The 23,308-nt window shown below is 41.7% G+C and overlaps 1 protein-coding gene across 24 annotated transcripts in view; it reads left to right on the top strand.

Annotated features, from left to right (window-relative positions):
* The window catches only part of SIPA1L1 (signal induced proliferation associated 1 like 1), a 466,784-nt gene that overhangs the window by 102,159 nt on the left and 341,317 nt on the right, over positions 1 to 23,308 (top strand). For 17 of the 24 annotated variants that reach the window (XM_088024540.1, XM_088024554.1, XM_088024550.1 and 14 more), the window contains 2 exons: positions 289 to 348; positions 22,174 to 22,255. The exons of 1 other annotated variant lie outside the window; for it this stretch is intronic. The gene's annotated coding sequence lies outside the window, so the exon portion shown is untranslated. Of the gene's footprint in view, positions 1 to 229; positions 349 to 408; positions 708 to 22,173; positions 22,256 to 23,308 lie in introns of those variants that run through there. 6 more of the 24 variants (XM_088024542.1, XM_028087353.2, XM_028087243.2 and 3 more) reach the window with 5 other exon arrangements.

Genomic DNA, 23,308 nt, shown 5'->3' with positions numbered 1-23,308 from the left:
CGGCGCGAGCGGGGACCAGGACGCCCAGACAATAGTTGATGCCCGGGGACAGAGGCACCTCCGCCCCCCCACTCCAGGAGCGCGGGCCCCCGCCGGCTGCTCTCCAGCCTGCTCTCCGGTCCCCCTCGGAGCCGGGCTCGGGAGTTGGGCAGATTCAGCCCCCACCTCCCCCGGGCCCTACTCCGCCCGGCGCCCGCCCCGGCCCGGCCTCGCCGCCCGCCGTTCTCCGCAGAGGAGGCGGCGAGTGAGCGCGCGCCGACCGTCCACACGGTTTCTCTTTCTCCCCAGGGAGAGCGCGCGGCGGACCCACCCCGGACGCGCGGCAGCACCGGGAGGCCGGGCTGAGCGGTAAGTGGCTCCAGCGCCCTGGGGCCGGGCAGGGGAGCGGGGGTGCAGGACTGTCGACAGCCCCCCCTCCCCCAGCGCGTTTTTGGCTGGGGCTCGGGTCCAGGGCCGGGAGCAGACACCGGGAGACCGGTCAAAGTTTTATTTCCGATTCGGTGGCGTGCTGATAGCGCAGCCCGGCGGGGGCGAGTCCGGGCTGCACCGCGCACGGCGCGCGCGCACGCACCTCGGAATCCGAATCTGCATAACTACCGGCGGAGCGCCTCCGCGAGAGGCCGGGAGATCCGCGCCCCCGTCGGGGTGGCTGCGCCCACCCGGCTGTTCTCGTCGTCACCCGGCACCCTTCACCTTCAGTCACCTGGGTGAGCGCTTTGCAGGCTTTGCTGGAAAGGAGAGGCCGAGGGTTGTAATCATGGGAAAGGGAGTAGGGAGCTCGCTGCCCGCGGGTGGTTAATTTCTCTCCCGGGGTTCTGAGGGGGAGGGCAGTGAAAGTCGGGGATGCTCTAACCTGCTTTCGTTGGAGCAAGTAAACCTCGAGAGGGCTGGGGAGGCGTGAGGGCGCCTCAAAAACAACTTTTCCTCTTTAGCCTCATCTGTTTCCAACTTCTGACCCTAAAGGAAATTTGCGAGGCTCCCTATTGCTTCATGGCATTTCTAGGTGGACAAGTAATCATCTTAGGCAGGTTGAAATTTCATCTGGTTTCACCGTTTGTTAAATCTAGAGACAAGGGAAATGGATCACTTCAGGGAAGATGTTTAATTGAGTTGTTGGTATTCGTTTTTGAAGGAAGCATTTGGGGACTGACGGCTCCTAGAGACTGCGTTTACCTTAATTTAATTTTTCCTGAAAAATTTCCTGGTATTTTAGAGGTAGCATTCCCTGAAATTCTTACTACCGGCTGGACGATTATATTTCTAAACTGGGAGCCAGTGATGCGATGCAAATTTCAGAGTAAAGGTGTCGACTTTCATCAGGTTCCAGGTCTATCTGGATGAACTGGGGTTGGCGTTTCCTCTATAAAGTAAGTCTTTCATGTTGAAACTCTGACTCAGACTCTTAAACCCATTGTTTTTATACTGGTACTCTGTGGGAGTTAAGTGTCAACTTTCTCTTCTTTTCTCATATGGAATATTCGTCCAAGGCAAAGATTCTCCGACTTAATTTTTTGGAAAAGTACAAGATTAAGTCCTATAGAATCGTCCTCTGCAGCCAGTTTAGTAACAGTATTAATTTTCTATATAGTCCTGATTTAATGACTTTCACTTTTCTCTTTTTCATTTCTTGAAGGCTGCAATTAAACCACCTTTACCAGGATGGGGGAAAAAAAAACCTGATGGGAATAATGTAGAGCAGTGGTAACAGCAGTAGTCTCAAATGAAAGGTTTATGTAAAGCAGTTTATGGTCACTGATGTGTCCAACTATTAGATGACATACCAGTTATTAACAAGAATATTAATATTAACATTTTTCCCATGGAATAAATTACTTGTACTGAGGCATCAGCAATTAACAGTGCATTTAAAATGACTTGGGTGATGATTTGCTTGTAAATGGTTAGGGGCAAAATAAGAGATTTTGGGGATGAATGGCTTTATGTGGGTGACAACTTATTTTCTTATCTCATTATGCTTAAGTAAAAGACTTTTGAAGTTGACTTTATCATTAGATTTCTCTAGTTTGACTGAGAGAACAAGTTTGGCAAGTGGCTCAAGATAGTCAGTAGGTGTTGCTGTTAGCTTCTCTGTAGTTCCTGGTACTGCTCCTCCTGTTTGAAATTGCAATTCTGATAGAACTTTTTAGATCTGAAGTGTCAGGCAGACGTTGGGATCCTGTGGCAAGGTTGACTTGAACTCTTGGTAATAAATCCAAAGCACCTTACTTAGATTTTGTACTGAGATTCATTTAACTCTATCCTTTCACTGTTATTTTCTGGCTTTCATACTTACTTACTTTGCTTTTGATTTGAATTACATGAGTAATTTTAGGGAACCCCCCTACCCCTCGCTTTTTAAACAACTTTAGAAAAAATCTTCATGTAGCTTTATTGAAGTCATAGATTGAAGATTGCTTGAGTTTAGTGGTTTTGTAAACTTTGGGGGATCTTGGTTGACTCTGAGTAATGGATATGTTCTGTTAAATTGCCGTTTGAGTTTTTCAATAAAAGTCCGTTTTCTGTCTCTTTGAGCTGTGAAACAGAGGCACCACGAGAGGTGGAAAAGTGTAAAAATACAGATTCCCTGAATCTTTCCAATTTAGGGGCAAGTATGTAGTGATTCGTGAGAACATAATTATGTGCTTCCTGTCAGTCCTCATGGTTGTGTTATCATTCCTGTTGGTCCATAGCAGTGCACCTATAAAGTATGGATATCCTGAAGATTTCCAGGTGACATCTCGCATTGGAGATTTTTGGTTCACTGATGAAATCGGATTTTGTCAGAGGAAAACAAATATATTTATCCCTCTGATGGAGAACTAGATCTCTGATAGAGAATGCTTCTTTCTTCCTTTTGATGCAGATCACAGAAGCTCATATCTGAAATTCAGAAAAAAGTCCCCCTCTACCCCCATAATATCACTATATTCCTAACCTTTTGAAGTTTATGGTGAGTCAGGCGTTATTTACTGAGTGCCTCTATCCGGGAAGTGTGCTGTTGGGCTCCATGGTTCTGGTGGTGAATAAGTGTGTTTCATGGAACTTATAGTCCAGTGGGGCCATATGTAGTAACTTTTCTGAGTTTGGGGTTATGGTACCCTGGTATGGTACCCTGCCTCCAGAAAGGTTTTGCATAGCAGGCAATCAGTTATTTTTATTGTTTTCTGAAATAAGGGAGCCCATTATTTGCCCTCAGAAGTTCTGGGTTTCAAATTTTCTGGCTATGGGATCTTAAAAAATAATCAAACCTCTCTGAACTGTCTTTCTGAAAAACTGTCTTTTTCAGCAAAAATGGGCATAATGCTTGCTTCACAGCTTTGCTGCAAGAATTAATGAGAAAATATGTATGAAAGTATGAAAATATGTATGAAATCATAAAGTTTTATTTGCAATTGCATTTTCTTTTTGATGAACAGATTCATAGATTGTTGAAGGTAGAAGGGATTTTGAATTTAGATCATTTGGCCCATTTTCTCCATTTTGCAGATGATTAAACTGAGGCCCGGAAAGCTGAAGTGATTTGTCACAGGTTATAGAAGAACTAATTAGTGATCAGGCAGTGATTGGAAGGCAGGTTTCCAGATTTAACTGTACTCCTTTGTTTCCTGGTTATTGTTTTGGTTTTTTGAGTCTATATGTTAAAATTCGTTTACTACTCCCTCCCCCCCGCAAGTGTTCAGTGTTTATTAAGTATCTAAATGAGCAAAACCTAAGGAAGCAAACAAAATCAACATTAAGATTGGAAAAAAAAAAATTGAAGAGCTTTGAAAACAGTATTGATGTAGTGTTTGGTAAGTAAGCTTTAGAGTTACTCAAATTACAAAGTATGGAAAAAGAAATTGACTTAGTTAAAATATCTACATGGTAAACCTTAGGCTCCTCCCCCCCGACCTTTTTGGGGTGGGGGGATAGACTTTATTAACTCAGAGCATAAGGTACTTGTACGCTCTTTAGAGAAGCCAAACTTAATTTGTTCAAGGTTACCATTTTCTTCCCTTAATATCATTTTTCATTTGTAAAAGAAAGTGATTGTCCCTTCCTTATTTCTGGAATAGTGGCAACTTGTAGACCTTCTCTTTCAGTTACGTGTACATGTAAGTGTTACCAGGGGATGGGGCTTGGAGGGGGGATGGGTCAGATGGAGGGATAATTGCACAGAAAAAAGGAACATATTGAAGGAGCTTCCTGTTGAAGATGTGACTGATTTACATAGCACCACCCTCCCTTCCACTAGGATAATCTGAGCCAGGAGAGAAGAAATATCCCTGCCAGTCAGCGACTGCCCTTTAGAGGGGGGGGCTCTCCCTTTTGGAGGGGGTTGAGCGGTATCTTATTCTTTCAGTGCTTATCCAAAAAGTTGTGTCTTGTTTCATATCCGGTGCTCCTTAAAATGTAGGTGTTCCACGATCACTTGAGATTGACAATCCAACCTATCCACGGCACTTCTACTTTTTGGCATAAGAAGTAAATTGACCTCATTGGATTTTTGTTTTTAGTTTTTTGTTTGTTTTTTTCCTGTGTCTAGCTAATTGAAAAAAAGAAAAGGCAAAACAAAGCCCTCACACTTGTATGGCATTTTATTTTCCAAAGGTTAGAACTAAGTTAATTATCCTTAGGTAATCGCTCTTTTATTCTTTTGGTGGGCTTTTGATGAGCTCTGGAGTGAGTCAGAAGCATGGGAAAAATTCCCTTTGCTTTGAATCTCTCAAACAGACGGTTTGAGTGAGGGAGGGAATAACATGAGTGTGGTTGGGTTTGTGATCACGAGGGTAAGAAAATCCACTGGGGTATATCTTTTGAGGGTAGGGGCCAGGGCACATCCATTTTCTCCTTTTATTCTGGCCTGGGGAGAGTAAAGAGAACATGAGTGTTTTCTTGAAGATCAAGAGGGATGACCCTGAAAGGACACGGAGGAACATCAGGAGCTTTTTTTTAGTTGGACCCTAGGACATAACAGCGCCTAGGCGGGTGTGCAGCAGAGTCAGGTGAGGCCCCAGCTCTCGGCCTCTGGAGGTCTGGGATGAGAATTTCTAGTCTCTAGATTTCTAATTTGTTCCTTGTCATGTTGCACTGACTTCTCACACTAATTAGGATTATAGTATGCCTCCCTTTAAACTGTGGGAAACAGGCAATTACATAATGTTAGATTTCCCTCTTTTCAGCTCAGGAGATGCGGGAGCCTGGATGCCTGTTGGAGTGTGCCGGCTTGGAGAGGCAGGGTTTCTGGTTTGCACAAGCACAGGGGTCACTCAGAGGTGACTTGAGCGGATAAGACAGGACGTCCAGCCTTGGCCACCACTGGATTCTTTTTCCTCTGCCCTCCCCCAAAGCAGGTCTGGGTTCAGTGCCTTTTGCAGATACAATAGTTAATTCTGGTTATTTTCTCTTTTCTACTTTTTTCACGAGGTCTTTTACCAAAGCTATAGGTATCATCATTAATGGGTTTTTGTGGTTCAGGGTCTTGCTTCCTTTTAGAATGAATTCTCAACTACTCAGAAGACAGCTAGTGAGAAATAAAAAGCAAAGACCTTTATTGTGAATGATTATGTTATGTTATCTTTTTTTTTTTCCTTCATATTCCAGAGTATTCACCTAGATAGGTATTCTAGTTGGATATATTGTGAGCTCCTTGTGTTCCCTTTAACAGTCTCGGTTCCCAGAATTGATTGACTATTGGTTTTTACAACTTTTTTTTTTTTATTTAAGACCTTTATTAATGGGTGCTTGCCGTTTGTTGATTTTTTTGAAAAAATCAAGTTGTAAACTTTTTATTACAAATTAAAAATGAGGTTCTTAAAAATCTCAACTTGACCAGATATGAAACAATTTAAAAACCTTTAAAGGTGTATTGAGAAAAAACAGGTTTTTTTTTTTTTTTTTAAAAAAACACATTTGTCATTACCAAAAAGAGATGTCTTTAGGTAAAAATAATACAAGTTTCTTTGTGGTTCTTGATGCTCTTAGAGAAGCAACTGACAACCGAACTGTGGTATCTCACGCTTTCAAGAAGAGACAGTACTTGTTAGGAGATGCCTCTAAGATGTATCATTATAAATTAGTTGCATGTCCTAAAATTTTCACCCAATTGGACTGTTACTGCTTGCTTCACCTATGTGTATCTAGGAAAAAAGTGGAAAGCAGTATTTTCCCAGATATTTGCAAGAAATGTAAGTTTATGACTTGTTGGAACCAAACTGCTTTTCTTCAGAAGGCTGTAGAAACACAGGGCTCTTCTTACTCTTGTACCGCGGGTCGATGTGTGGTTGATGGATGTCCTCCCTCTTCCTAAGCCTGGTTCTGGCTGCCCCGGGGAAGACCTCAGAAGATTCTGCCAGTGTATACTTTGTCTAATTCCTGAGGAGCTGACATCTCCTATGTAAAGAGAGTGTGCTGTGTGTGTGCCTGTGTTTGGGGCGGGGTCTGACTGTGGTTCCTAACCCTTGTCTCTTTATCAGTTGGTGAGGTGCCTGTGGTTCTTTGAAGCGTCTCCATGTTACTTTATTTTTTTTAATGAGGATCTTAGTGCTGATCCTTTGTAATAGGAAATGAGGTCTAATAATTGCATAACAAAATGTTTCAGTAGGTAAATGATAGGTTATGGAGAGCTACAGGGTTCACAGGAAAGGCTTATTCAGAGTTCAAGAATGTCAGCCAAATAATTACCTTCAGTGGGATTATTCTGAAGGTCATTTCCCAGGTAATGTTTTAAAAAAAGTGGCTTTCAGTGGTTTGGGGAGGATGTGTGTTTGGGGGAGCAGGGAGTGCTTGCGTGGAGAGGGTAGGGGATCCCGGTGAACTCTGGGGCTTTTCTCCAGGGCAGCATGTTGGATATCAGGTGGATGGTGGTGTGAAAAAACTCAGTGGATGATTCTGTTATGCTTTTCCTCCACCCACTTGAGAACACAATCGTTTTTATATCATTTTTGAACCTATGCTTGACAATAAGGTAAACAAGTAGTAGGCTTAAGCCAGAGAGCAGCTGACTGGGGATTGTGGAAGCTTCATTTTGAATGGGTGAGAACGGGAACCTCTGATCCTCAATGCTGTCCCATTGACTAAAAAAGACAACTTGGAAAAAAACTCTGGAAATACCTGCCAATAGCTGAAAGGATCGGGCTGCTTAGACTCCTGCAGTGGAGGTAGAACATGTACATCCAGTTTGGTATCTGTATGGTGGCACTGCCACCTTAACCATTTTTAAGTATATAGTGCAGCAGTGTTAAGTACATTCATGTTGTTGTGAAACAGACCTCCAGAACTTTCTCAGCTTGCACATCTGAAACCATACTCTCCCCTTCTCCTGGCTACTGCCATTCTACTTCTGTTTTTGTGAATTTGTCTACTTAAGACACCTCATATAAGTAAGAATCAGGCAGTATTTTGTCTTTTTGTGGCTGGCTTATTTCACTCAGCATAATGTCCTCAAGGTTCATCCGTGTTGGCATGTGACAGGATTTCCTTTTTTCGAGGCTCAATAATATTCCATGATATGTATAGACAGTATTTGGTCTACTCATCCATTCATGGACATTCAGGTTGCTTCTACCTCTTCTGTTGTGAATAATGCTGGTATGGACACGAGTATGCCAATGTATCTTTAAGACCTTGCTTTCAATTCTTTTTTTTTTTTTAAATTTTATTTATTTATTTGAGAGAGAGAGAGCACATGAGAGGGGGGAGGGTCAGAGAGAGAAGCAGACTCCCTGCCGAACAGGGAGCCCACTGCGGGACTCGATCCCGGGACTCCAGGATCATGACCTGAGCTGAAGGCAGTCGCTTAACCGACTGAGACACCCAGGCGCCCTCAATTCTTTTGAATGTACACACAGAAGTGGGATTGCTGGATCATATGGTAGTTAAAATTTTTAATTTTTTGAGTAATCTCTATACAATTTTTCATAGTAGTTGTAAGACCACAGTGGTTTTACATTCCCGCCAACAGCGCACAAGGGTCCCAGTTTCTCCACATCCTTGTCAACACTTGTTATTTTCTGTGTTTTTCATAGTAGCCATCCTAATGCCGTGAGGTGAGATCTCACTGTGGTTTTGATTTGTATTTCTCTGGCGATAAGTGATGTTGAGTATCTTTCATATGTTTATTGACCATTTGTCCATCAGCTTTGGAGAAATGGCTGTTCAGTCCTTTGCCCATTTTTTAATTGGGTTACTGGATTTCTTGTTGAGTTGTAGGAGTTCTTTATATATTCTGGATATTAATCTCTTAGATGTATGATTTGCAAATATTTTCTCTTATTCTGTGGGTTGCCTTTTCACTTTGTTGGTTTCCTTTGATGTGCAAAAGTTTTAAAATTTGTCTATTTTTGCTTTTGTTGCTTGTGCTTTGGGCATCATATCCAAGAAGTTATTGCCAAGCCAGTGTCATGAAGCTTTCCCCCTATGTTTTCTTCTAGAAATTTTATAGTTTTAGTTCTTGTGTTTAGGTCTTTACTCCGTTTTGAGTTAATTTTAGTATATGGTGTAAGATAAGTGTCCAACTTCATTCTTTTGCATGTAAATGTCAGTTTTCTCAACAGTGTTTGATGAAGAGATTGTCCTTTCCCCATCGGGTGGTCTTAGCTCCCTTGTTGAAGATCAGGTGCCCACAGACACAAGGGTTTATTTCTGGGCTGTCTCTTCTGTTGGTCTGTTTGTCTTTGTGCCAGTACTACAACTGTTTGGATTACACTAGCTTTGTAATATCTTGAAATCTGGAAGTGTGAAGGCACTTACTTTAATTGATGCTATTCTCAGTGTTAAATAATAGAGAATAGAGAAGTTGATGATTGAGAAAACAGTTCACAGAATTTTTCGTTTTTTTTTTTTTGAGGGGATCAGACTCTTAAAGAATGAGGTAGAGTGATTTAAATGGCAGAATGCTTGCAAGACTCTCAGTTGGCAGCTAGTGGAGTAAGAGCTGTGTGTCTAGCCCTTCGTGGTTTGCAAAGTACCTTCACAGGTACCTATTCCAGTGGCTTGGGAAAGCTTCCAAAAGGTGATGGACCTTGAAGATTGGATGTGTAGCCCACTGGATATAAATACCCCAAACCATCTGTGTCAGTTGGGTTGCATTGTGATGGGAGGTCCTTCATGAAAGCTGCTAGGGGTGATCTCAAGATTTTCAGTGGTATCAGTTATTATAAGAACTGTCACTTGTGGTATTGTTTTCCTTGACACTGTATTGCTTTTCCTACTCCATTCCAGTAGACTCTGCCTTTCCCCATCTGCTCCCTGAATAGCAGTAGGCCGCATACAAGGATAGAATAGTTAGCCACAGCACTGTTTTCTTTTCTGAGATGTGCAAAGGAGAGAAAACAAACTTGGCTGGGTTGTATGGGATGAATTGAATGAGAGAGATTGGAACCAGAAGAGCAAATTAAGTGGCTGTTTTAGTAAGTACTGTAGGCTACTTAAGACATACTTTCTTACCTTCTTAATAAAACTGTGGGGATAATTTTGGTTGAGTGTATTACTTGAAGGGACATTGGGGGAATTGTTGTGGAGGAAAAAATGTAGTATGCTTGCATTTAGTAGGCCTGAAGTAAAGATTCATTTAGTGGTAACCAAAGGTATTTATGTCTACATGGGTGAATCTCTAAGGAGTAACTTACTCATGTATCCCATAAGTATTTATTGACTCGCACTCTAATGCCAGGGGCCAATGGCTGCTCTAAGTGACGAGGGACTATATGGTTCCTGCCCTCATGTGGCAGATACTCTTCTAGTGATTGATATGGTCCTTTTCAGTGTTCTGTTCCTCTCATCTGGTTGATTTTTCTTTTAGTTAAAGGCCACCTGTTTCACTACTGATGCAAAACTGTTGTAGTTTATTATGAAAATAGTCCTGTGTTAAATAGTCTTTGTATAGAAGAGAAAAGAAACCCTAGACAGTTCTGCCTTTTTGGTTTCCAAGGAGATAGGTCTTGGCAAAATTTATTTTATCAAGTGCTTTTCTGAGTAACAGAACTAAAGGAAACAGGCTTTAATGAATTTTGGTTAAGTTTTTCCGGAGGACCCAGATAAGGTTTTCAAGTCTTGGTTTCCTCTACTTCCACGTCTGTTCCGTGTCTAGTTTTGGTTAATCTGTATTTTTCCATTGTCAGATCTTAAAGGAGTCATATATCCTTTTTGGATCTTCATTCATTCACTCATTTAGCAAGTGTTATTGTTCACTTTTTTTAGAGACCAAATATCTTTTCCTTTGTAAGAGGAAGAAGGTTGAGGTTGAATTAAGTTTCCTTTAAGGCCAACTGTTAACATTCTGTGAATTTATTATTGTGATTTAGTGAGACTGAAGGCTTTTTGCAGATAGGAGAAATGTTTTTGAAAGAACTAAAGAAAGAAATTCAGAGAATTTGTTTCTAACTCTAAAACATATTAGTGAGAAAATTCTGTGTTGGTGGATAATTTTAGCATTAATTTCACTTTGATCTGAAAACAATCAACATTTTAACTCAACTCTGAGAGTCTTTGTAATTTTGGTAGGAGACAGTTCTGAATCTCACCTTTCTGCTGTGACTTGTAATATGGTAGAAACTTAATTCCTGTTTCAGATGATTGGTATAGTGCTAGGGTGGGAGATTTAGAAATGTTCACCACCCCTTTTTCTAGGTGCTTGTTTTCTGAGTCTTTCAGAGCCCTTGTCATTAATGTGTGTGGTAGTCTTGAGATACGGCGCCATCATGTTACCGAATACAGAAGAGTCACTGATCTGAGGACCAGTGCTGTGAAAATTAAGCTGGCAGTCCATGCTGCCAAATTTGTAATATTCAGGTAACTTAGTGTGAGATTTCGTGGCTTTTTAAAAATGAAAATGATATTTTCATATTAATTTGACATGAGAAATTCAACATAGTATTGATAATGTGTGATAGGGTTCAGTTATTCAAAGTAAGATTTAAGAATTTCTTCCCATGTGGATTGTTTGCTGTTGTAAATGTGGTCTCATGGTTACCGAGAGCACTGGAAGATTTGTGTAATCCTGACTCTGTGAATTTGGCCATTTTTCTTTTGTTTACTAATCAGCAAGCAGTATTCACTGAGCACCTTCTAGATGGCAGATACTGCTCTCATTCTGGGTCTACGGCAATGAACAGCTCTGAGTGAGATGGGAAGCCACCAGAGGGCTTTCCACGAAGGGTTTGATCTGACGTACTTTTAAAGCAAAAACTCAGTTATGCAGAGAATAGAATAAAGTATGTATGTGGGGGTGACTAAGGTGGAGCAGGGAGATTTCAGGGGGTTCTAGCAATAATCTGGGTCAGATATGATGATCAGTGGAGATGATGAGAAGTGGCTGGATTCTGGACTTATGTCAGCTGAAGGCTGTGATGATGTAGAGAGCAAGCAGGAGAGGAGTCAAGGAGAACAGCAGGGTTTTTGGCCTGAGCAAGTGGAGTAATGCAGGGGCCAGTCCCTGAAATGGGGAAGACGGGAGGAGGAGGTTTTGGTGGGGGTGAAGAGCTGGTTTGTATATGCTGGGTATAAGCTAGCAGTTGACATGTAAGCGGAGAAGTCAGCTTGGCGCCTGGCAGGTCTGCTAACCTTCATGGGCTTCAGTTTTCTCATCTATGAAATGGGGAAAGTGTTTGCCCTTCCCAGAATTCTTGACATCAAATGAAAAAAAAAAGTTAAAACTTCTAAAGTTATGTCTTGTAATGGTGGTATTATTTCTGGAAAGTAGACTGGTTACCATCTTAGGTACTTTGTGGTCTCTTTTGCACTACTTAAGTCATAGGCCATCGGCCAGAATGTATTGTTGGAAGTTGGCACTGGCCTTTCAAAGGCTGGTTTTCTTTCCCAATAGATGGAGTAGCTTGCTTTCTTATTCAGTGATTCCTGGGCAGCTTCTGGGAGAACTTGGTATTTTGGTTTCCTTCAGGGTGTCAGATGGCTTCATTTTGTGCAGAGCCCCTGCAGCACCATGTGGGCCTGTGGTGCCATACTTGCCCCTTAATAAACATCTCTGGGAGCCAAAGTGATTTTATTTAGGTGGGAGGATATTATAGTAGAAAACCCCCAGCTCTTTCCTTTCTCAAAGCCTTTGTCCTTTGAAGCTTCCATGACTTACATAGTTAACAAATAGGGTCTAATAGGTCAGATTTATTAGAGAGACCACTCTCCATGTTTCTTGACTCAGAATACCTGTTTGTATATTCCTAGGTTTTTGGAATACTCCCGAGTTTTGTTATAGGCAGGTGAGATTACGTTCAATACATATTTGACCCCACTGAGTTAAAATTTAAGATCCAGGCGAAAAAGTTGAGAGCATCAGTCTTATAGTTCAATCAGTGGTGTTTGGAACTTATTAAATGTCCTTCCTTAGAGATTGTGGTAGATAGTTGTGTCCTTGAGATGCTGTCTTTGCTGATGATTGATACCTTGCCAGCAATCTGATGTTGCTTTAGGAGCATCCAGAGGTGTATGTTCTTGGTTCTCGGCTCTTCACGCGCCACACGGTTTGCACAGAGGCACTGCCCCTTTCTTCACCTCCCTCCTGGGTTGCTTCTGTGGTGTGCAGGATTCCATCAGGCATCAGCGGGGGACCCACTGCAGGTTATGTGATTTAGAAGAGAAGCTAAGGGTGCCTTTGAGGGCCTGATGCATGTAGTGAGTGTAACTGTTGATGAATGACGTCGAAGTAAGTGTGCTCGGTGTTCAGCGAGCTGAACTCTCACTACCTCATGAGAGCGGTAGTGGCTTTAATAATGCAAGGAGGCCTCGGGAACCATGTGTTTCAGAGGATATTGTGGAGGCAGAAATGACTTGGATATTCTCTTGTATCTTGCAGGCAAGAGGATATCTCTCTTCTTCTTTCAGGTCCTCAAATTTATAAAATAAGTTTACCCATCTGCTCAGTAATGGTTAAGTTACATAACCTTTTGCTTTTCATTGAATTGACTTGCTATACGTTATCTTATTTCAGCTTGTAAGAAATTGAACAATAGGTACCTATTATAATATCACTTAACATAATTGTCTGAAAAAAGCCCAGCCTGTCTTTACTTTTGAAGTACATATTAGGAAATTTAGGTCAGTTGTAAGAAATACTTTGAAAGGGATCTGTGTATTTAAATCTCTGTCTTTTCCATGCTTAATAATTTTTTTCCCCTAGAAGGAATACAGCTTACTTAGATTCTCTAAAATATCTTCTAGAATTTTCCAAATTGCCTGATGGCTTTTTATTTGCACTCGAGTCTAGTAACCATTTTTATTGGGGAGATAGGCTCTTCATTTCTGAAGTTGTAGTATCTGTTTATGCACTCTTGTTTTTTTTTTTTCCTTTATGTAACGCTTTTATTGAGTTATAATTAACTTATTATATGGTTCTTGCATTTGAAGTATACATCCACAGACTTGTGTTACCATCTCCATAAACAATTTTATAACATCTTATTCCCAAAAGGAACTCCAATCCCTTTTGCTGTCACTCCCTGTTTGTCCCCAGCCCTAGGCCACCACTAATCCACTTTATATACTTGCCCCCTCTGGATGTTTCCTGTAAATGGGCTCGCACAATTTGTGGTCTTTTGTGGCTGACTTCTTTCAGCTAGCTCTATCAGAACACTTTAGCTTTTTTTCAAGCACTTTAACTTTGGTGGTAATGTACAGATTTTGGACTCAAACCAGAGAAGAGCAAAACCATGAGCTGCCATGTGTGTTGTGGAGCAGGGGGTGAACTGTGACGCTTCCACAAAGAACCCTGCCCCCTCACCCCCCTCCCCGCCCCCATGCTAATCCTCAGATGCACTCAGTGCATGAGATCGCGCAGTGATCTTGCCTCCCCTTGCCTGAGCCTTGCCTGCTTCTTTCTTGAATTTTCCAGATAGCACTCAGATGTCATCTCCGATTCTTCCCTTTCTTCTCTCTTTGGTCTGGTCTGAGACCAAGCACTGCCTTTTTTAATTTTTTTTTTCCTTTAGAACTGATTCTTGTTTTCAACTTTTCCTCCTTTAATTGCCACTGTCTTAGGACAGAGCCTTGACCTTTGTATCTGGGTGGCGGGAGCAGGCTCCCTTGTCAGCACCTCACCTCCTCCTGTCCCCTGTCTAGGCCATCTTGTCTGATCATTCTTTCTAATGTAGGACCTCCTAGGTATGTGTGCCCCTCTCAGGGAACTAAAGTGGTTCAGTACCTTACCACGTCAAACTCACACTCTTCTGCTTGCTTTTGTGACCTTTCTCTTAGGGCTCTTCCTTGCTGCTTATCTGATTTCTCTGGCCTCTCCACGACTGTGTGTCTGCCTTCATGTGGGCCTCTGCTTTCTCTTCCCAACTATTCCAACTTCCTTGAGCCATTGTTCATGTTCCACGTTGGTTCTTTGTAACATTAAACACTAATGTCCTCACCCGTAGCTTTATCTCTCTTCCCCTCTTCCCTGCAGATCACTCTTCTTATCATTATTTTGTTTTCCTTTTATCCCCTGTGATGCAATACCAGCCCTGAGTTCCAGTTTTATCTGTCTTTCTCATCCTTTTGTGCCTACTTCCTTCACTGCCATTTTTCTGGTTAGAGTAACTCATCCTGAGTTCTCTCTCCTGATACTTCTCTGAGATGTTGTACGGTGTTGTATACTTAAGGAGCTTAGCATTAAATAATTAATGCACAATTCATCAAGGACATTTGGTCTGGAGAACACTCAGAAGGGATGTCATCGCTGCCACAAGGGTTGAAAGTCCAGCATACCTAAGGAGGAGAGATTACCTTTGTCTTCCCAGGCCCCACAGAGAAGGACATGAGTAGAGTAAATACAGCCATGTGAAGGAGCATCACAAAGAACTTTCTAGTAGAGCCTCCTGTAGGAGGGACGGGCTGCATTCCCCATCGCAAGCCTAGGCTGGATCATTTCTGGTTGGGGCCCTTGTAAAGGCAGTTCTTGGGGGCTCCGTGAGGCTAGTGATTCCTAGTCTCCGTGGAGTGTTAGAATCTTCTGGGGAGCACGCTAAGTACACAGAGTCTCTGTCTGTACCTTGGACGTTCAGATTGAGCAGTCTGTGAAGCCAGGCTTGGAAACTTCTGAGGCAGGTAACTCTTTTAGTCTTTGAGATCTATGTGTCTTATTTGTTTAACAGTTTTTTCCTGAGTGCCTGCACCGTACAGCAATGTCACGTTGTGGGTTTTGCCTTCATAGGACATAGAATTGAGGAGGGGGATGCAGACAGACAGGTGAAGCCATGGGATTTCTCCTCAGATAGATGGAGACCTTGGAGGATAGGGACCATTTCTTATTTTGTATGTTTATTTGCCCCAGAGGAATGGGCACACTGGCATTCATTTTTGGGTGGCAAACTGATTAACCTGCTGTTTAGTGATTTTTTTCCCTGTTGTAAGGCTTGTTACTGTGTTCTTTATCCAATTGTTTTCATACAATTTAATTTCTTAGTTGAAAAGGAGCCACTCTCTTTTCGATTGCTTCATGGCAGGCTCAGCCTTTAGATTTTGTTGCTTCCTCGTTACACAGTTTACAAAGGCTACTGCTTACTGAGTACCCAGTGTGCTAAGCACTTCCTGTCACACCACTGCTCATCTTTATAACAAGCCTACAAGATAGACATTAGGACTCCATGAGTGAGAGCCAAGCTGTTGAGTTCCTGTTATAAACCTTCTTACATTAACTTACATTGCAGCAGCTACTGAGTTGGGAAATTGTCTAGTGCAGTCACCTGTTGGGACTAGAGTGGTTGCAGTCATGTTTTGGCTGTGTGCATAGAATATATTTTATTGTTGGAAATGACGGAAAGCCTGTCTGCATATGGTAGGGTAGCTGTGACCATCACCCTATTTGTTTTAAATACTGTCCGTGCTGATGATAGAAGCTCTCCACCCATTTCTCCAATGAAGGGCTGGTCTTGCTGGTAGAATTTTTAAGCATGGTATTTAAAAAAAATTTTTTGTTTTAAACACTATTCACACTGATGATAGAAGCTCTCCACCCATTTCTCCAATGAAAGGCTAATTTGTAATTTGTTTTAAACACTATCCACACTGATGATAGAAGCTCTCCACCCATTTCTCCAATGAAAGGCTGATCTTGCTGGTGGGATTTTTAAGCATGGTATGTAGTTTATCATTTGTCTGTGTTGTGCTGCAGTGGAGAGTCAGGGACTGTTTTTTGTATCTGCAGTGATGGTCTGGATTTCCCAGAACTGGCATGGGACCCATTTAGCAGTTTCTTTTCCTGTATCTCCTGTAGGACTTTGGCCTGTCAAGGTGACCTCCACAGTGCTCAGTTAATAATAGTCATAAATATCTTGCACTGAGCTCTACCAATGAATAGGTTCTTTGCTTAGATCATCTGATTTTATCCCCATGGAATTCCTGTGAAGTAGGTATTATCAACAGACAATAAAGCTGAGAAAGGCTATAAGTGACTTGCCCAGCTTGCAGACCCTTGCCTGTTTGCATTTTTCCGGGGACTTAGACATGGTTTGCACAGGCATTATACAATTTCTTTCGTTTCTCTCACCTCCTCCTGTTGCTGGTTTCACTAAGAAAAATGAGGTGGTAGGCGAGTGAACTTGTAGGAGATGCACAAGAGCAAGTATCTCGGACTCCTAGAGAAAATTCATGGTAAGTATATTTAATTTTCTCCCTTCCGCTAGAGTCAAGCTATTGGTTGTGGTTGAATATTCTCTTTGGCCAACTGAACTTACTGAGATAAGGGAAACAACCTCATAGGAGGCTCACATCTGCTATAGAAGTTCAAGGCCCAGGGTTGCAAATGTTTCTAGTGCAGATAGCTAGACGAAATATAAATATTTATGGTTGTGGCGAAATACAAATTTTCACAGAGTTTGTAATAGCCACAGAATTATTTTCTAGTAAGAACACTTTCACTTTACTTCCCAACTGAGGGCAAGACAGGAAACATGAGAAATGTCTTTTCTTTCTTTCTCATCTTGCAGCATGGGTTCTGCTGTGAAGTTGTCATCCCGTCATTGACTTCTGCCTGTTGCCCTAAAATGATCATACTGTCATCAAGTCAGCATCTGCTTTGTTTTGAAATAAGTGTGGTTTAGGAGCCTGGAGGTATATTAGCAATATACAGATTTTTAAAGAGAGGTTAATAGAACTGAAGTTAATTGAAAATACAAAGATGGGTGTAAGGTCGGTCCTGGCAATCAGGGTGTGCTTCTAGGAAACACACATTCAATTGATCAAACAGAATTGAAGTCACTTAGTAAAAGCTAATTTGGTTAACTGAGGTCATGGTGGAAAATGAAAACATTTTTACTACCTTAACTTTTCTGTTGACCTGTGGGCTTTGTATGTTTATTGAATCCAGTATACCCTTCTTTAAACTTTATGTTCAGGTCATTTCTCCAAACCAAATATTTGAGACTTTTCTTTCATGTTAAATCACTCCTTAAATTTTCTGCTTTGGTTTATTAGATAAGGATTTTTGGTGGAGTGATAACATGGCTGGGGTGGTTTTAGCTTAATCCCCTGTTTGCTTTTATATTTAGGCTTATTATTTAATCTTAAGAACAGAGATCAATTTTAAAGAGTATTCTTAAACTTTGGTAGCTGAGCCAGGGCCATGATGTGCCCTCTAAATGGGGCATAGAGCCCTGGGGTTATTTAATGAATCCAGTTTCTGGGGCACTCATTTAGAGCAAGATGCATGAGGACCTTAGGTCTGTTCGCCGTCTGGTTCTTGGTTTACCTCTGGGAAATTGTCTAGTGCAGTCACCTGTTGGGACTAGAGTATCACCTTGATAGTTCACCTTGTCTTTGGATTGTAGACTTACCATGTTTAACTGCTTTGGTTTTTTGAAAGCTACCTTTATAATAATGATATTTAACTATGATAATCCAAGTGCATTAAAGACATGCCACATTCATACCTTGGTCCACCCACCATCCATTAAGAGAGTCTGTTTCTAAATATTACCCGAATACTCATTCATTCAACAGACACTCACTGAGCTGTTTTGTGGCAGGCTCCTGCTGTGGGTGAGGGGCTGTGCTGAGTGTTGTGCAGATGATTTAGCAGGTCTGTTTTCAACATGCTTCCAGCTCGCTGGGGAGTCTTCGGGAAGAAGAGAGAGATGTCCAGCAGGAGACGAAGGAGATCATTTAAATGCATTGGCTTTTCTTTCCTTTTCTCTTCTTGTTGTTCTTTTTTTTTTTTTTTTTTTGTATTAGGAAAGCACTGCACAAGGGTTTTTTTTTTTTTTAATTTAGAAAATACCAGAAAATAAGAAGAAGAAAAAAAATCCTCCATCATTTTACCACCCAATAATAACTAACCACAATTAATGTTTCCATGTTTCCTACCTTTCAAAAATGGCTTCTGAAAACAAGCAAAAGGGGCTTGCAGGTGAAATCTGTTGGGGAGAAGGAAGAGGCCCTGGGAAGATGGCAGCATTTCCCCCCTTGGGCGTATGGCATCAGGCACAGCAGCTTTGGGGGTGGGGTGTCTGTTTTTCCTCAGGAGAAGAACATTGGGGAACAAAACCAAGAGCAGCTTTGACCTTAGGTTTCTCTGTGAATAGTTTCTAAGTTGCAAGTGAGTTGTGTTCTAAAACTTTGTAAGGTGGTAGTTGGCATTCTAGATGCTTTTCTCAAACCTTTATTTTAACCTGGTGGGTATGAGTAGGTCAGAGCCTGCCCTCAAGGACAGGGTGTGAGAGCTGATTTACAAATTACAGTGTGTCCACTGTGTGCTCATGCTTTAAGGCCAGGAAGTTCACAGCAGGAGAAACAACAGAAAAAACAAACAGTTTCATTTTTGAGGGTCTGTTATGTACTAGTACATTTTTGGATATATTGTCTCATTTAATTTTCCCAAAGCCAACTTTTGAGGAAGGAATTTCCTTCATTTTTACGGTTTAGATTTAGAACATGGGTGCAGAGGCTAAGTTGTGTTCCTATGATACACAGTGTTTCTTGGTAAGTGGAAGTGGTACCTACGGGCTTTGGGCCCTGAGCCGTGGTTTCCGTCTTACCACTGTGACCTCAGGAGATTCTTTAATCTCTTACCTGTTTTTAAAAAAGGGGACAGTGATGATGCTTTAATTTGCAAGGTTATTGTCAAGAAGAAATGAGATGATGTATGTCACGCCCTCCCCACAGTTTGGGTTTAGTACCAATAGATGGGAGCTCTAATTATTATTATTATTATTATTATTATTATTATTAATTTCTTGTGGAGCCCAACTCAGGGCTTGAACTCATGACTTTGAGATCGAGATCAAGAGCCAGACACTCAACCTGCTGAGCCACCCAGGCGCCCTTGGGAGCACTAATGATGATGGCAGGTGTATGGCAGCAGGGACAGTGTCTGGCACGTAACAGACGCCCCACCCAGTCCAGTCTGTGTCACTACCCATCCTCCCTTCTTGCAAGCCCTCCCAGCTTCTCAGCTGTCCTGGTCTCTTTCCCTTGGGTTTTTAAAGACCCTGATGGAAAGATACATTTCATTTGGGTTATCATGGTGGGTTCTTGGAGACATAAATTTCATCTCCATTACACAGGAACATCCCATCTCATCACAGTTATCTTTAAAAGGTTATCCTGAGCATTTTCGCCCAGGCGTCAGGTGGAGGAAGGCAAGGGTGGGAAAGCTAAGAGCTCAGATGAAGGAGAGGTCAGGGGGCAGAGAGGGAGGAATCAACCTGGGTATCTTCCCAGCTTCATCTGCTCCCTGCTGGCCTCAGCAAGAACTGTGCTAAGGCAAATGTGGCTGGAATTTGTAACTGAGAAGAGGTTAAGAGGGCAGGACAGGTACTTATGTATGACATTCTTGGTTCTCCTTGCATATTCATGCTTTTTCATTCACATATTCAATCAAGAGTTCGTTGAAGCTCTCCTGGGTTCAGGTCACTGTCAGTCTTTGGGACTCACAGGGCACATCCGTTCTCACGAAAGCAAGCCAGGCTGACAGACGGGTTTCAGACAATTACAAGTTACTTATTAAGTGGCAGGATGGAGAGAAGCTGGGGGAGCTTTGTCAGAATATGTTAAAGTTATTTTTCTGTGTTTGCTTCTCCTGTTAGACCTTGAAGGCCAGGAATTGTGTCTTTTGCAATTTTGTATTCCCAGAGCCTAATCTTACATGCATCCCTGAATAAATATGTATAAGTTCAAAGCTGGCACAAGGAGAAGATAGTTTATAAATGGTGCATTTCAACTATCTGTGTATTTGTGGAAATCTCAACCCGATAAATGGAGACATCTGATAAGGCCTTGATCTATTTTTAGAAGGCAGAAGATGGAATTTGTGGCTCACTGATTTATGCTGAGAACTTTGGGTGAAAGTGGCTTCCATTTCTTCATGATGGAAGAGTCTTCTGGCCTAGATTTTTAGAAGGAGATTTCACAAAGCTCAGAGAAAAGATATGGTACCTCCAAGGCCAGCAGAACTATAAAAAGGAGTATGGTTTCATCCAGATGGGTGGGAAGCTCCAAGAAACAAAAGTTGTGATTGTAGATTCCAAATCACACTGATAAGCAAAAATGGGGCTGGCTTCTGAGAAGGCAGCGCAGCTGTTTGGGGCCATTGCAAAAGAAGCCAGATTTTTAAAAAATAACAGCTTTATTGATATATAATTCACATACCAAATTAACCCATTGAAAATGCACAATTCACTGGTTTTTAAGATATTCACAGCTTTGTGCTACCATCACCGCAGTTTGAGAACATGTTCATCACCTCAAAAAGAAACCCATGTCCTTCAGCTCTTGGGGCACCACCCCCCCATCCCTTCAGACCTAAGCAAGCACTAATCTCCTTGCTGTCTATAGAGTTGCCTAATCTGGATGTTTCATGTAAATGGAATCCTGTAACATGTGGTCTTTTGTGCCTGGCTTCTTTAGCATGATGTTCTCAAGGATCATGCATCTGTACTTTATTATTATGACCGAGTAATATTCCATTGTACGGTTATCTGCCATTTTGTTTATCCATCACTTGATGGACATTTGGGTTTTCACTTTTTGTGTGTTAAGAAGAATGCTGCTGGTCATGGTAAGTTTTGGTGTGCACATGTTTTCATTTCTCTTGGGTGTACACCTATTAATGGAATTGCTGACTTCGGTAGTAACTCTGTTTAACCTGCTAGACTGTTTACCAAAGTAGCTGTCCCCTTTGACATTCCCACCATCGGCAGTGTGTGAAGGTTCCTGTTTGTCCACATCCTTGCCAATGCTTGTTGCTGTGCTCTTTGGTGTTTTTATTTTAGCAGTCCTTATGGGTGTGGAGTGGGATCTCATTGTAGATTTCATTTGCAGCTCCTTAATGACTAATGATGTTGATCATCATTCATGTGCCTTTTTTTTTTTAAATTTTTGTTTATTTATTTTTGAGAGAGAGAGAGCACGCGAGAGCAAGAACAGGAGCAGGGGAAGCAGGGGAGAAGGGCAGAGGGACAGGGAGAATCAGACTCCCCGCTGAGCAGGGAGCCCAATCTCTGGAATCTGGGATCATGACCTGAGCCGAAGGCAGATGCTTAACCAGCTGAGCCACCCAGGTTGCCCCCATAGTTCATGTGTTTATTGGTCATTGTATATCTTCTTTGGAAAAATGTCTGTTCAGATCCTCTGCCCTCCCTCCCTCCCTCCCTTCCTCCCTTCCTTCCTTCCTTTTAAAGATTTTATTTATTTTGTTTTATTTGAGAGAAAGAGAGTGCTCGAGTACGCAAGCAGGGGGTATGGGAGAGGGAGAAGCAGGCTCCCTGCTCAGCAGGGAGCCCAGTGTTGGGGCTCTATCCCAAGACCCTGGGATCATGACCTGAGCCCAAGGCAGATGCTTAACTGAGCCACCCAGGCGCCCCTCCTCTGCCCATTTTAAAATTGAGTTGTATGTTTTTTTACTGTTGAGTGTTAAGAATTGTTTATATACCCTAGATCCAAATTTTTTATCAGATCTGATTTGAAAAAATTTTCTGCTATTCTGTGGGTTGTGTTTCTACTTTCTTAGGAAGCCACATTTAAGGGGTGTATAAAAGAGACAGGGGCACATAGTAAGCATGCAAACAAAAGAACAGACTGAATGCCAACAAATGTTTAGAAAGGTTATATCTAGAATGACCCATGACTTGTAGGGAAAGATTTGAAATTACCACAGTAATTTAAGAAAACTTTTTTGTAAGTATAATACACATCAAGTGCATCGTAAAGATAGAGCTCAGTAAGTCATCAGAAAATGAATACATGTGTGTAATCACCATGCAGGGTCAAGAAAGAGAAAATGACCAGCCCCAGAAGCCTTCTCATCATGCACCTTTGCCATCACTAGCCTCCTTCTTCCCCAAAGGTAACCACTCTTCACTTCTAACCATAGATTTGTTTTTACATATTTTTGAAATTTGTAGAAATGGGATCATAAAGGGTATTTTCATTTGCGCCTGGTTTCTTTTGTTTAATTTGTAAAATGTATCCATGTGTTCTTTGTAGCTGTAGTTCTTTTTTATTGCTCTCTAGTTTTCCATTGTATGAATATACAACTATTGATATGTTCTACTCATTTGGGTTTCAATTTTTGATCTTTGGCTGTTACATCCTTTGAGGGGCACATGGACATGGATTTCTGTTGAATATATGTTTAAGAGTGGACTTGCTGTGTTATCAAGTATGTTTGGGTTCAGCTTTAATAAAGATAAGGTATATGCAAATTAACGTTCAGTGTATAATACAAGATGAGGAAGAAGAATGAAGCTAGACCCACTGTTTAATCTTCAAGGAGGGAGTGCAGAGTCATTCACTCCTCCTGCTATCTTCTCTAGCGAAGAAAGTGGTTTTCAGACAGAAGGGTAGAATACAAAAGATGCAGTAAAGTGAGAGCGTTCTCACTCAGTTAAAGTAGGTAAAAGTCTCTAGGCTGAAATGAGTTGTTTCCTAGGATACTGAAAACTCTGCATTTATTTTCGAGGAACCCAGTTGGAAACTTCCAAGAAATGAGAAGGTGAGAGAAGCTCCTGAAATCAGTGTTTTGTTTTCTAAAGAAAGGGAAATGGATTAAGTTGCATGTGAATTTCTGGCAGAAATTGAGTCTAGGTTTAAACAGGTGATTTGATAACACTGAGAGAAAGAGGTAGTGGTTATCTGGACCCAGCAGGGTTTCTGTCATTCCAAAAATATTTATTGGGCTTCCAATTCCCATAGGTTCCTGGTTCTCCAGGTGCTAAAATACAAAGATGAATGTAAAGCTTCCAATTTAGGATATCAGCTTGCAGCAAGTATTCTTAGTGCATTTCCTTGCATGCATCTTTTAAATGGCTCAACTGTGGGGGAAAACAGACCCATTCTGATAAGCAAGTGATTACCAAATGTATGCAGAGTGCCTGTAAAGCTGGTTATGAGGTGCTTT

The sequence above is a fragment of the Eumetopias jubatus genome, unplaced genomic scaffold (assembly GCF_037043125.1).
Source record: "Eumetopias jubatus isolate StellerSeaLion01/CBP00866 unplaced genomic scaffold, mEumJub1_p1.0 scaffold_7, whole genome shotgun sequence".
NCBI classification, from domain to species: Eukaryota; Metazoa; Chordata; class Mammalia; order Carnivora; family Otariidae; genus Eumetopias; species Eumetopias jubatus.
The sequence above is the reverse complement of the archived record's forward strand: the minus strand, read 5'-3'. Positions and strand labels throughout refer to the sequence as shown.